Source organism: Lithobates pipiens, unplaced genomic scaffold (genome assembly GCF_037356315.1).
Source record: "Lithobates pipiens isolate NorthernLeopardFrog02 unplaced genomic scaffold, aLitPip1_a1.2 Scaffold_1, whole genome shotgun sequence".
Taxonomy (NCBI): Eukaryota; Metazoa; Chordata; class Amphibia; order Anura; family Ranidae; genus Lithobates; species Lithobates pipiens.
The window spans coordinates 221,422,148-221,435,327 of NW_027507685.1; the positions used below are offsets into that span (position 1 = coordinate 221,422,148).

Below are 13,180 nucleotides of genomic sequence, written 5' to 3' on the forward strand. Positions count from 1 at the left end.
CAGTGGTGCACGTCAACCCTATCTATTGTGGACCGATAGCGGTCCTTACAGAACAGCAGACTGTACCGCACTCAAGCCTATGTACCGTAGCACCCTATACCAAGTTACCAGTCCTTATAAGAACTTTTGTGGAACAAGTGAGTTGTGAATGTTTAGCAGACTGCAGCAGAAGGGCAGCAGTCAAGTATAATATCCTTTCTATATTTGGAAGAAAGAATATTATACATGTACAAGCCTATTACTGTACCACTGATACCAGTCCTGAAAAGAACCTTTGTGGAACTAATAATAACAGCAAGTCTTTAAAATTACCCTCACTGCCTGACAACACTGCTTCCTTCCTGTCCCTATACAAATTGGCAAAAAAAGAGAACGATTAGTGGTTACTGGAACAGCTCTTTTGTGGACCTTGATAGTAACAGCTAATGATGATGATGATGATGATGATGATGAAAGACTAATCTGGCTGTCCCTGTAGCATACACCGTCCTTTCCCTTTCTCTAAACTAACAAAAGACACTCAGGCTGCTGCAAGAATCAGCAGCACAGCAAACCTATCAACACCTAACACCTATACCAGTCCTGAAAAGAACTTTTGTGTACCAAATAGCTAGTGGTTTATCTCTCCCTACTCCACACAGGAACCTGTCCCTATCGTAACAGAAGAAAGAATGTAAAATGGCCACCGGATCGGGTGTATTTATAGGTTAGGGGGAATGTCCAAGTGTCCATGTGCTGTCATGTCTCAATTGGCTGTCCTGTATCACATGATAAACGTGTCACCAAAGGTTAAAGTTCTTGTATACATTAAACACGTAAGTCCGCCGCGGCGAACGACGGAAAAAGGCGTTCGAACGTGCGGACCGCGAATGTCGGAAATTCGCCGCGAAACGACCGCCGGGCGAAACGTTCGTCCATCACTATATGGCAACAATAGATGTATTGCAATGTAAAAAGATGTACATTCTCTAGGCTATATGGACATGGTACGCAGCCACTTGAGTAACCTTGCGGACGCCCATGCTTTCAAAAACCAGCCCTGGAGAAAATTTCATACCAGCCTCACAGCATTATTATAACAGCCCAACAGCATAACGTCATTATTTTCTTGTTCATGAAAGGGAAAACCAAACATTTTAAAGCACATTTGATGAAGAGAGTATTAGATATAAAATCACATAGGGCTTATATATATATATATATATATATATATATATATATATATATATATATATATATATATATATATATATATATATATATATATATATATATTTATGGTTGGAGCCCTCCGCTGTAAGAGATATGAAAGAACACATAAACACGTCACAAGACTAACAACATAAAATAGACCTGAATTGTGCCCTTGGTCTGCTGTAAGGTAAGCCCTGGTGAGCTGGGCGGTGAGCCCTGCTCTGCTGGGCGATATGCCAAGAGAAGGCCGCATACCTTAAGAAAGTAAATGGATGTTTCTGTAGAGAAACGTGTTTTAAGTGAAGTACTCTAAGAAGGGAAATGGGTGGGTGGGTACCTTGCACTGGAACCGACACAGACCGTTGTGGGTGGTCTGATTATATACCCTCCGGGCTCCTCCCATAATTACGGGCCACCATACTGGCCCTCTTATTTATGGTTGGAGCCCTCCGCTGTAAGAGATATGAAAGAACACATAAACACGTCACAAGACTAACAACATAAAATAGACCTGAATTGTGCCCTTGGTCTGCTGTAAGGTAAGCCCTGGTGAGCTGGGCGGTGAGCCCTGCTCTGCTGGGCGATATGCCAAGAGAAGGCCGCAAAAGATTTGGTGTAGGGAGGTAATTATTAATTTATGTACAGCAAGACACTACGGGGCAAAGTTTCTGAAGGCTCAGGACATTTCCACTTGTGGATTGGAGATGTATCGAGTAAAGCAGGTGGATTCCCGCCTGCCCATCTTTGATCGCGTGGACTGGGACCCCGTTTCGTGAGGCTGCTGATGCTGCTCCAATGCGAAAGAATGTCCAAGAAAATGACCAAGGTCCTGGCCTAATGTGCTCAAAAGGAACCTGACGTGACTAATGAACTGGTTGCTGCCTGGGGTACTAATCGAGAACGGTAGTAATGGGCTGTCCTGCGAGGGATCAAACATATGGGCCAAAAATTGATCTAGGATGGACACGGGGCACCAGGCTTTGAGAGTTTGGAAAGGTTTTAGGTCAACCCCTGGACCGGACTATTGTGTTTTGGACACGCTGAGGAGCAAGATGAAGTCTGATGGCGTGTGAGGTGGTGTCTATGTAACACTTTACAACTGGGATGGTGACAGTATTCACTGGGGCGTAAGAAGCTGTAGAAAGCCAGGTAGATGGCTGCTTGAAGGACCAGGCTGAATTTAGCCAAAAGGGGAATGTGACAGGATGAAAGACATGTCTCGGAATATGGCGCTGGTGACGGGTAGCCGTTTGATACTGATTTGGGGTCATTGCCTGTGAATACCACACAACATGGTCTTGACCGTATGGGCGGCGAACAAGACGGTTTGTTAGGATCTCATAAGGGGATGAAATACTGGATGTCAGCTGAGTGGGATCTAAGGTATTGTGTGACAATGCCAACTGTGTGCGGTGGCATAATATGAAGACCGGGATGTGATGGAGAACTCTTGGTATTGCTCTGGGGTTTGAGGCTAGTAACCTGACATAGAACCTCTAGGCTGCCCGGTAGGCCTTCAGGGTGTTGTGAGATAGTGAAAGATTAATAAGGCAGGTAGCGTCGTGAAAGTGTTGTTTGAATCCGAGGTTAGCTACGACCAGTGTGGGATAAGAGACATGGTCGGGTCGGTTCCAGGTTCCTGCAAAAATAACGAAGCAAAGTTAACGGGTAGTGCGTCGGCGAGATTATTGCATTTGTCTGGGATGTGGACGCATAGGACGTTAGATTGGTGCTGTGGGGATAGTGGCACCAGCCTGCACAGGAAGGCCACGATGGCCAGCTACTAGGACCTCCTTTATTGGTTTATTGGCTTGGTTGTCTGTGGCGAACGCCACTGTTTGTCCTGCCCAGTTGTTGCACCAGACTTGAGCTGCTGCGACAATGGGGTAGAGGTCGAACAAAGAGGAGGACTAACTGAACCCAGGAATCAAGAGGATTTCTGACGGCCATGGCCCTATAAACCCAATTTGACCAAAATTGAGGCGAGGACCTGTGGAGGCTGCGGTGACCATGACTACCTGAGATGAAGAGAGAGATGCTGAAGGAATACACATTGGCATGCCATTCCAATTTGTGAGAAATTCGACTCTCATGGGCAGATCCGCTATAGCTGGCACATCTTAATTTAAGGATTTAGTCAGGGTCTTTGCCTGGAAGAGAAACACTAAAAGATGGGAGGTAAAAGATCCCCTTGAGTCTGGCTGCTGCCTTGGCTGAAAATGAGCAGTGATAGTCAAAGGATGGGCACCCTGCGTACTTGTGACCTGCTGCGTGCAGATACAGGTCCCATTCTACCCTCCTGTTGGGGTTGCTCTGCCTAGCATGTCTCTGACTGTCCCCAAGGCCCGCACAAACTCTGTGACAGTGAGCTTGCGATTAAGTAAAGGGTCTCTGGTCTTCAGGATGACGGAGACATCTCCCTGCGAATATGATTTGTTCTAGGCCAAGTTGTGTACTGCTATGAGGAGGGATGCTAAGTTAACGTCGTTGTCATCCAAGATGTCCTCCTAGATGCCCTGCTAGGACAAGGTGTGCAGGGAAGACAATGGTGCATCTGTAAGTGAAGGTACGGGAATGACGGTGGTGACTGGAGCTGGTAGGGGCATGGCTGGGCGTACCTCCAGGGCTGTCACTCTGCTTGGACTTCAGGGACTGCTGCTGACAGTGTGGTTACCCAGGAGTGCAGCTGAGTAGTCGCAAAGAAGATAGACTGAAGTGGTGCCTGGAAGGGCTGCCACTGGTGGTGGAAACAGTAGCCTAAAGGCTTGGTTTCCTGGCTGCAGCAGGGTAGGATTTACTCCTGTGACACCGTTCTGTTATGAGTTTATATATATATATATTTTTTTTTTTTGTTTATTTGTTTTTTATATGGTCCAAGCTCTTGTGAGACTAAACCGCCGCTTGCTGAGCCCGTAAAGGGTGATGGCAGGGCTGAGGCAAAGTCCTCACTGTCTGCCTGCGACATGGCGTCAACTAAAAGCAAGGGGGGGTATGTTTGAGGTAAGTTGCAAAGGTAGGAGCGGATAGTTGCGTTGGGTAGATAAGATGAAAGGCGGAAGGAAACAAGAAGAATAGGACAAGGAACGACAGCCATAGTGACAGTTGGTTTGCGCTCGAGCGCTGTTGAGTGTGACTTTAGAAAACTCAAAAGAATGCGTAACAACCGAGGTGAGCCAGGAGGTGACTGGCTAGGTAACCGATAGCTCGGGTGTCAGTCTGTGCTCGGCACAGACTAATGAACCAGAGCGCCCCAGGGCGGACTGGGGTGGGTAGCTGAAGTCTGGTATACTAAGTAGGAATGTTGCGATCTGTAGTTAATTGACGTGGGTTCGGTCTACTAATGCTTGCACTGCCAGCAAGTATGGAGATTAGGCGACCTTGTCTGCGTATTGAAGGCTTGTGCTTCGAAAACAGAGTGAAGTGCACAGAAGTATGTGACAGTTGCTAACGCCTCAGGAGCAGGTCAAATTCTGTATGTGAAGTAAAAATATGTAGTGAAAGAGTGTTTAAGAGAAAAGGGGAATCCCATTGAACTACACACCTGACTTTATGCCCTAGTTGTGAAGTCGACTGGTTGGTGGTCGAGAACTGAGTTGACCGGGAGCCTGTAGTAAGGTGACATGAGATTTTCGTTTTGACGATGGGGATTGCAAAGAGCTGTTTGGGGCAAAGCTGGCCCCCTGGTGAAGATGCAAGCCCTCGACAATGTTTTTTTTTTTTTTTTTTTTTTTGGGAGATACTGTCCAAACCTGGTGCAGGGTGGACTAACTGGTGTTCTAACTGGCCTAAAAGGGGAAAGCGACAGAGAAAACGATGAGCAGCCGTGTTGCTACTGGAGACGATGAGTGGCAGTTTGAGCCATTCGCTGAAATGCTTGCAGCGATTGCAAGGAAGCGGCCTTATTTGAATTATAAATTGAATTATGAGGTGAGAACGAATGAATGAATGAGGTGAACAGCTGTGTTGCTACTGGAGACAATGAGTGGCCGTATTAAGCTATTGCAGAGATGCTTGCAGCGATTTGCAAGAAAGCAGCTTTATTTGAATCTATAAATTTAATTATAAGTGTGTAGGAATGAGGAGAGCAGCCGTTTTTCTACTAGAGATGAGATTTGAAAGGTGAAAGCAATGTTTTGCGGATTTATAAGTGTGTAGGTATGAGGTGAACAGCAGTGTTGCTACTGGAAACGATTGGCAGTTTTGAGCCAAATGCAGAAAAGACTTGCAGCGATTGCAAGAACGCAGCTTTGTTGAAAGGCGAAAGAAAGGTTATAGAGGAAATGTGATTATGTAGGAATGACCGTGCGCAATACTGAGCAAATTGGTGGAGAGAATTGTGTACGATCATGTATGGATAGACTGAGAAGGTCAAATGTAAGTACTGCTGAATTCGTACAGTCGATGTGACTAGTTTGAACTGGGCTATAGCTATGGAATAGTCTGCGAAAGATTCGACTCAAATGAGTCGGTGATGCAACAGGATTCGGCTTGGTTGTTAGAGTTGCGTTTGGCAAGGACTGGAATCGTTGCGCCGACGCTGCGACTAAACTCGAATCCTCCGTAGATGCGACTGAGAGGCTCGTATATGGGATCCGACCGTATCGCTGAGGATATGGCTGGGTTCGGATTGATTGAATTGTGATGGTGGTTGAAGGGGCTGGGGATTGTCAATGATCCGAAACGAAGCGAAGTTGCGACTAGATTCGAAACGGCCGTAGATGCGAGGTGACTACAGGGCTCGTATGACAGATCTGCCCGTGTTGCAGATGATATGGCTGGGTTTGAATCGACTAAATGGTGATGGCGGTTGAAGGGGCTTGTGACTGCCAAGGATCCGAAACATAGAAGCGAAGTTGCGACTAGATTTCAAATCGGCCGTAGATATGAGGTGACTACGGGGCTCGTATAACAGATCTGACCGTATTGCCGATGATATGGCTGGGTTCGAATCAACTAAATGGTGATGATGGTTGAAGGGGCTTGTGATTGCCGAGGATCCGAAACATAGAAGCGAAGTTGCGACTAGATTTCGAATCGGCCGTAGATGCGAGGTGAGTAAGGGGCTTGAATGTCGGATTTGACCGCATCGACCGTGAAGTGATCGGCTCGAGTAAACCCGCGTTGGGTAGAAAGGATGAAATGCATGAAAGATGACATAGACTTACGGTGGCGTAAGTGCGACTTTGCAAAACGAACATGATAAGGTAACTATTGGAGTTTAGAAGAGCGGTAACAACAAAGTCCTACCTGCGACAGCGAGTGTGTAGCGGTCCGAGCGTGGGACAATCAATGAAGATATACGACCGATCTCGAAGGTACAACTACGTGGACATGCAGTGAGTTGGCAGAGTCAGCCTCTGCAATGCATTTGACACGAATCAGCTCAAAAATGTATGAGATGAATCTGATATAAATTGGCAGTAAGGAGTATCTGATACGAATTGGTTGTAGAGTGTATGCCCTTCCTTACTGTGAAACCAAACACCTATCAACCACCCATCCCCCCAGGCTAGTCAAGTGCAGGTAAGACATCAGGTGGGTTTAATTACACCTCAATCAGCCACAGAAACCCATACAAACAATACCTGTTTATCTCAAAAAAGGATGAGAACAGTGAATTTTATAACCAGTGAAGCCTATGGCGAGTGATAACGAGGAACAACTGATAGCGACTCGGCTGTGCCGAACAACGTCGGGACATGAGTGTCAACAACTCAGAGGTAGGTTTTGCAAAAGGGGTGCAGGATAGTAAGGATGATAAGCCGCAAGTTTTCACATGATATGAAAAGATTCGGATACTACTTATCTGCGACCATGAGCGGGAACCGCCGACGAAGACCACGAATGAAGAAGCCGAAGTGCACCTACGATTGGACACACAGATAGACGACCGTGAGGGAGCTGAGAAGAGCCAGCCCCTTGATGTGCAGTACCTTGCACTGGAACCGACACAGACCGTTGTGGGTGGTCTGATTATATACCCTCCGGGCTCCTCCCATAATTACGGGCCACCATACTGGCCCTCTTATATATATATATATATATATATATATATATATATATATATATATATATATATATATATATATATATATATATATTCAAATTCCAGTTAATAGTGGTAAGTGATCAATCATCAAGGGGGACCCCAGAAACTCAGAACGTGGGGGGGACCACTTTCTGCAGAAAGAATACTCTAAGGTAAGGGGGGTGGGTTACTAATATAAGGAGGAAACCCTTTATATCATTGCCCCTTACATTATCGTATTCACTCCCCCTTTACATCAGTGACCCCCCCGACTGGCCTGGCGGTGCTGTCACTGACCTCCTCTTAGGTGCACTGTGCAGGGCTCAGTCAGTCGGCTCCAGCTTGGTGGCTCTGGTTTTATCCTATAATCTCTTGTCCACACAAGTCTGACTTCTCCCATGACTCCCATCCCGGCGGTGCTCCCACTCTTGACTCCTCTCCAGACTCCCTCAGAGACTGCAGACATGCTACAGGAGATGGTCAGAGACTGCAGACTTGATGCAAGAGCTCAATGCAGCCTCACCAGTGCCCATCAAATGCAGTCTGACTGTGCCCACCAATGCAGCCTCACTGTGCCCACCAATGCAGCCTCTCTGTGCCCACCAATGCAGCCTCTCTTTGCCCATCAATGCAGCCTCACTGTTTCCATCAAATGCAGCCTCACTGTGTCCATCAAATACAGCCTTACTGTGTCCATCAAATGCAGCCTCACTGTGTCCATCAAATGCAGCTTTACTGTGCCGTGAATGCAGTCTCACTGTGCCCATCATTGCAGCCCCTCCTGTGCCCCATGTCCCAGTCTGCAGTCCCTGTCTGGGGGAAGGTGTGTTGTTGATGCTCGGTATGGTACCTTGCATGCCAGCAGGCTATCCATGATGGCCAGCAGCAGGCAGGGTCTGTTCTCATTTTGGATGGGGACGGTGCTCCTTCCAGAGGATCTGTCTGCTGTGAGATGGAGTGATCCCTGGCCACCTGCACCTTCAGCCGTCCTCATTTTCCAGCCCCAGTCAGCCTGCCCTCTGGTCCTGGGGAAGTGGAGAGCACTGGGTGGGAGTTGGAGAGAAGGGGGAGCAAAGAGTACTGGCGGGGTTGGAGAACACATGGGTGGGGGCAAAGAGCGAGGGGGAGTGGAGATCACAGGGGTGGGGAGTGGAGAGCGCTGGGGGGGATTTGAGAGCACTGGGGGGAAGAAAGAACAGGGGTGGGGAGAATGGGGGCCTGGAGAGTGATGGGGAGAGCTGAAGAACACTGGGGGGGGGGAAAGAACTGGGGTGAGAGCACTGGGGGGGGGAAAGAACAGGGGGAGAGCACTGGGGGGAGAGGAGAGCACTGGGGGGAGAACAGGTGGGAGAGCACTGGGGGGGAGAGCACTGGAGGGAGTGGAGAGCACTGGGGGGAGAACAGGGGAGAGAGCACTGGGGAGGACTGGGGAGGAGAACGGGGGGAAGCATGGAGGGGAGAGGACAGGGGGGAGAGCACTGGGGGGGGCAGGGGGGGAGAGCACTGGGATGGTGGGGCTAGAGGAGGATGGGGAGAGCTGGAGAGCAGGGGGGGGGGCAGCAAGAACAGGGGAGGAGAAAACTGTGGGGGGGGGGGCAGGAGAGTGTGGTGGAGGAGAGCACTGGGGGGAGTGGAGAGCACTGGGGGGAAAAGCACTGGGGGTGAGCGGGGGGAGTGGAGAGCACTGAAATGGTGGCTAGAGAAGGATGGGGAGAGCTGGAGAGCAGGGGGGGCAGCAAGAACAGGGGAGGAGAGAACTGTGGGGGGGGGGGGGGCAGGAGAGTGTGGTGGTGGAGGAGAGCACTGGGGGGGTTCAGGAGAGTGTGGTGGTGGTGTAGGAGAGCACTGGGGGGGGGCAGGAGAGTGTGGTGGTGGTGGAGGAGAGCACTGGGGGGGACAGGAGAGTGTGGTGGTGGAATAGAGCACTGATGGGGGCAGGAGAGTGTGGTGGTGGAGGAGAGCACTGGGGGGGGGGCAGGAGAGTGTGGTGGTGGTGAAGGAGAGCACTGGGGGGGGGGCAGGAGAGTGTGGTGGTGGTGGGGGAGAGCACTGGGGGGGGGCAGGAGAGTGTGGTGGTGGTGGAGGAGAGCACTGGGGGGGGCAGGAGAGTGTGGTGGTGGTGGAGGAGAGCATTGGGGGGGGCAGGAGAGTGTGGTGGTGGAGGAGAGCACTGGGGGGGGGGGGGGCAGGAGAGTGTGGTGGTGGAGGAGAGCACTGATGGGGGCAGGAGAGTGTGGTGGTGGAGGAGAGCACTGAGGGGGGGGCAGGAGAGTGTGGTGGTGGAGGAGAGCACTGCAGCACCTCCCTCGATCCTCCTATCCAGGCACTGTGGCACACAGAGCGGGCTGTACAGATGGGCATCTACTCCTCTAGATCACATCGCTGGCTGGCTCTGTGTTCGGCGGCCGCTCTGTAACACAGTCCCGCCCCCCCCAGACCGGCTCATGTGATAGGCAGAACGTTGATTCTCTCTACTATCACACGAGCAGGTCTGGGGGGGTGGGACTGTATTACAGAGCGGCTGCCGAACACAGAGCCAGCCAGTGCTGTGATCTAGAGGAGAGAGCTTAGGATGCAGCCGCCAGCATGGCGGCGATTGCAACACCTTGGGGATTCCAGGGGGGGGGCACTTGACCCCCCTTGCCCCCTGCTGCGGGCGCCCATGTCCACCGTCACCAGATCTCAATCCAATAGAGGGGTGAAACGGGAGATTTGCATCATGGATGTGCAGCCAACAAATCTGCAGCAATTGCGTAATGCTATTATGTCACTAGGGACCAAAATCTCTGAGGAATGTTTCCAACACCTTGTTGAATCTATGCTACGAAGAATTAAGACAAAAGGGGGTCCAATGCGGTACTAGCAAGGTTTACCTAATAAAGTGACCTGTGAGTGTATATCCTTTGCAATTGCTGAGAAATATATTTTATTTAAAAAAAAATTTGTGCCTGGAATTCGGCTTTAAACAGGCTTCCTTTTGTGCTGACAAGCTAGAGAATGTTCAAAGACGTCTATTATAAATACAACATTCCATTAGGTAGCAGAGAAAGGAAAGAATGTAAGTGCAGCAGTCGGTATGAAGTTAGCTGTTTGACTATTGTTAGCAGAAGAGGAGAAATGGGTGAGATCACACACAGGGCCAGGGTTGGAAAATATGTCCTCAGAGAAAAGCAGAACAGGAAAAAAAAAAACAAAAGAGGATGCATGTAGGAGTTAAAAGAGCTAGGAAATAATAGCAGGGTTAATTAATGCTGGACAGAAGATGAGACATACAGATTGCTAGCTTGATATAAAGCAGGATCCGATTAGCTATGATCAAACAGAACAAAGACTATTGCAAAAAAAAAAAAAAGACAAAAAAAGGATTCCATACAGTTTCCAGAAGTTTGATGCGTGGGTTTGGGTATGGGCTGAAGTCCTGCATGTAGACCTGGGCCGCTGATAGTCAGAGCCCCCTTCTCCGTCTCATGTTTCTTGCTTTGGTAGGTTACAGACAAAGTCTTGTGTTCATTCCTCAACTAATTCACGTCTGGTTTTAATCCCGGATTTAGGATTTATGAAATTGGCCAAAGTAACTGAGCCAAGACCTGGGATGCAGTGAAAAGTTTTGTGCTTACGAGCCAAGCTGATGTGAGCTCCGATGAGCGGAATTAAGGAGGGTATAAACACGAACGGCTGAGGTCAGATAACATAAGGGTGGAGCTCAAAAAAATAAATAAATCAGGTCCACCATAAACTGTGTACAGTGTTGGCACAGAGAAGCAGAACCAAAATTTTTTAATAAATATCCAAAGCGGAATGGACATCGCTGATATAAGATAATATAATTGAAAGCTGGGACAGGGTCCCATAGCGCCCAAAGCAAAGATTCCAAAGTCTGCCCCTATCCTTGAGATGAGGCTGATTATGAGATGAAATAGCAACCAGATGGGTTGGAAAATCTTATCTTTTTCCAATTTTCTCCCCCATAAGCCAAAGTCTTTGCTGTTTTTTTTTTTAATCAGAAAGAGTTTATTAAATAACAAAGCATACAAGTATAATTTACTGCTTACAGCTCAAGCATATATTCTTATCATAACATAGAAGCATATTCAACCCTGCAAGAGGAATAATCAAGCATTTTTTCACATCTCCCCATACCAAATCATTCTATCTACCATGTATATCTTGGCCCTTCTTTAGTTCACCTATTCAGAATTATCTATGGTAGGTGTCTTACATCTAGTGCCCCCTCAGGTCAAACCTCCCTTCCCCTTCTTTTATCTCAACATTCTGTCCATGACCAGATCAACCAGAGAGAGGCCGGGGGTATCCAACCAGGGTGCCCATAGTTTATCAAACTTTTCTGGCCGTCCTCTATGGTGAAAGACATACTTTTCCATCCTAATGGTGTCCCCATTTGGGCAATCCACTCCCCCAGTGACGGAGGCTCAGTCGCCTTCCAATGCCGAAGGATCATCTTACGAGCTTGCAACAGGGCCCTGGCCACGGGCTGTCTAGCATGGGAATGGGAATGTCGTCAAGTATCCCGAGTAGGCAAGGCTTTGGGTCTGTAGGTATCATGGTCTGATACACACTGTTAGTGGTGGCCAATACCCCTGTCCAGAATAAGTGCAATTTGGGGCACCTCCATAACAGATGAATTAAGTCCCTGTGATCTCTCGCGCCACTGGGACAACTGGAGTCCTGTCCCACCCCCATCCTAAACAGTCTGTCGGGTGTGTAGTGTACCCTGAGCATGATATACAGCTGAGATAACCGCTGGGCCACGTTTACTGAGAAAATTTGTACTGCCTGGAGTGCCTCCTCCCATTGCTCATCCTCGAATGTTCCGACATCCCTCTCCCATTTATTTGATGCAGCCTGCGGAAATCCCCCCAGGTAAGCATTGATGATCCTTGTCGGGTGCCCCTATACAAGGTAAATGGGGCAGAAATGTGTCCCGCCTCTCTGATGGTCACCTGTGGTGAGCAGTATAGTAGCTTCACCCATGACAGGAACCCTTCTCCAAAGCCAAATTTATCCATGACAGCCCATAAGTAGTCCCATTCCACACTGTGAAACGCCTTGTGGGCGTCCAGAGAGAGCAAGGCCCTGTCCCCCACATTGTCTGCCTGTGTTTGAAGGTTTAGATAAAGTCTACGGAGGTTAATGGCTGTGGACTTTTGGGGTATGAAGCCTGCCTGGTCCGAGTGGATAATGGAAGAGATGGCACTGTTAAGTCTCAAGGCCAAAACCTTAGCCAGAATTTTAATATCACTCCTGTAAGAGTGATTTTGGTCTGTATGAGGAGAACTATATTGGCCCTGGTTATGGAGTCAGGCAGGCTCTGGCAGTCCCTCGCATAGTTAACCACTACAATACAGGGCACTTTCACCCCCTTCCTTCCCAGCCCAATTTTCAGCTTTCAGCGCTCTCGCTCTTTCAGTGACAATTGCGTGGTCATGCTACACTGTACCCAAATGAAATTGTTATCATTTTTTTCGCACAAATAGAGCTTTATTTTGGTGTTATTTATTCACGACTCCGTTTTTTTTTTTTTGCGATATAAGCGCAAAAATAGCAGAAATTTGGAAAAAAAACTATATTTTCTATTTGAAAAGAAATCCAATAAAATCAAATTTTGTCATAAATTTAAGCCAAAATGTATTCTGCTACATGTTTTTGGTAAAAAAAATTCTGTTAAGTGTATAATAATTGGTTTGTGTGATCACGGACATATGTACGCAAATGATCATGTACATATGTGTGCAGGTGATCACGTACATATGTGTGCAGATAATCATTGGGACATGTGATTTTAGTGGGACATATGTGGGGGACATGTTTTTATTATTAGGGACATGTGTTTTTATTATTTGGGGACATGTATGTTTTGGGGACATGTGTGTTTTGGGGACATATGTGGGGACTGTGTTTGTACTGTGTGGTGTGTTGTGTGTGTACACTACACTGATG

At 48.1% G+C, this 13,180-nt stretch overlaps 1 protein-coding gene across 1 annotated transcript in view; it reads right to left on the reverse strand.

The window, feature by feature from the left end:
* LOC143983486 (N-acetyllactosaminide alpha-1,3-galactosyltransferase-like) overlaps positions 1 to 10,826 on the reverse strand; it is a 149,416-nt gene extending 138,590 nt beyond the window's left edge. The window contains exon 1 of the mRNA XM_077483232.1: positions 10,596 to 10,826. The gene's annotated coding sequence lies outside the window, so the exon portion shown is untranslated. The remainder of the gene's footprint in view (positions 1 to 10,595) is intronic.
* Between the last annotated feature and the right edge of the window lie 2,354 nt (positions 10,827 to 13,180).